Source organism: Panthera onca, chromosome A2, assembly GCF_046562875.1.
Source record: "Panthera onca isolate mPanOnc1 chromosome A2, mPanOnc1 haplotype 2, whole genome shotgun sequence".
Taxonomy (NCBI): Eukaryota; Metazoa; Chordata; class Mammalia; order Carnivora; family Felidae; genus Panthera; species Panthera onca.
The window spans coordinates 74,998,143-74,999,860 of NC_138340.1; positions in this window are offsets into that span (position 1 = coordinate 74,998,143).

Consider the following 1,718-nt stretch of genomic DNA (forward strand, 5'->3'; position numbering starts at 1 on the left):
AGCAGTGTCTTTCAAGCAGCAGTTAAAGGTGTGGGGCAGAGCGCAGAGATCAGGATTCAGACCTGGGAGCTCAGTGGCTTCTTGATCCAGAGCTGCCCCAGGGTGAGCGTCTGGGCCTCCGGGCCCTGGGTTGGCGTCAATTATTGAAGGAGTCTGGGGAGGAATAGAAGGGCAGGCTATTTCATGAGGAGCGCGAGAGTGCAACCTGTCCAGAAGGAGGCGATCCCGCCAAGGCTGTATTTAGGAGCCAGACCCCCCCCCCCCATCCCCACCATGGAAAGTGCTTGCGGCACGTGGGTCTGGCCCCACGTGTTTCCGTCCGAATTGACCGGTAAAGGCGGGGAAAGGGCTCTGTAAGAGACCCTTGCATGCATCATTTACCCTGGGCCTTTTAAACTGTAATTAATGTCAAATTTCTCCCCTCGGGAAATAGAGGAAAACTCCTTTATCGAACTTTACAGGTGGAATGTTTACAGCTACACCGCAATGAAAATTGTGACAATTCAGGGTAGTTTTTGACCCCCCCCCCCAAAAAAAAAAGTTATGGACAGATAGAATGCAAGTGGCCTTGGGAGGCCACCCAGGAGAACCCCTTCCGTCAACCCTTTCAGTGGGATCAGTTACACATTTCTGCCCTTACCTTCTATCCCACGCTGAGAGTAGCATGAAGATAGGGAATTCTGCATTATTCATCTGTATATGATCAGCACCCGGCACTGGGCTTAATTAACATTCGTTAACATTCACTGAGAAGTCCTGCAACAAAAATGTGTAAAACGGTTTAATACCGATGGACTGAATCCCTGTTCAGCACAACATAAAATATTCAAGTGTGATGGCGGGTGGTGGTGGGAATGGTGTGTGCTGGGGGTGGGAGGCTTCGGGGTCAGGTTGATTTTTTTTTTTTTTTTTTTTTTTTTTTTTTTTTTTTATTACTACATAGCTCTGGAGAGATTTCAGGCTGGTAATAAATTGCTTCATCCAAGTTCACATGCAGTGGGTTTTCCTTTCTCCTCAAATATATCCAGGCCCACACTCCATTTCAGGGGGCTTTTGCGTTTCCAGGTGGGGGTTATCTACCCAGCATTAGTGGGATCTGTATATAGGGACGCAGAAAGGCAATTTTCCTACCTGACACTCAGCAGGCCATGTAGTAACTGCTGTGGAGGAGACACTCTCATGAAGCCTCCATTCAAGAACGACTAACAAAGCTCCTCAGCACAGGGAATATGCAGTCCTCACCCTAATGGAGCCAGCAAGTCCCCCAAGTATTGGTGTTGGACCCTGCTTGTGGGACCAGACACTGGACAGAACTGGGTGGCTTTCCCTAGGGCCTCTCCCAACTTTCTCCCATATTATGGCCCCTTCGTTTGTTACTCGCCGCAGCCTGGGAATTCCTTTCTGGTCTTATAGCTAGAAAGCTTTTTGTCTTGTTCATCACCCCTCTTTCATGTTCTCCTGAAGCCTAAGCAATTGAACGTGAAAAGCCCAGACTTGGTACTTCTCTGGTACCATCCCTTTTCTGAGGAAATAAATAAAGAATGCCAAGCTGACTGACTGGGGAGAAAGACAAGGGCTGGAAGAACCAGTAGAGGGAAGGACATAAGAGTTAATACCGAAAATATTCTTGAAATATATTATCCTGCCACGTAGGCCACCAAACAGCCCATTTCTCGATGGATGTAGAAGGGGGGCAGAGGATAGCTTTTATAACTATT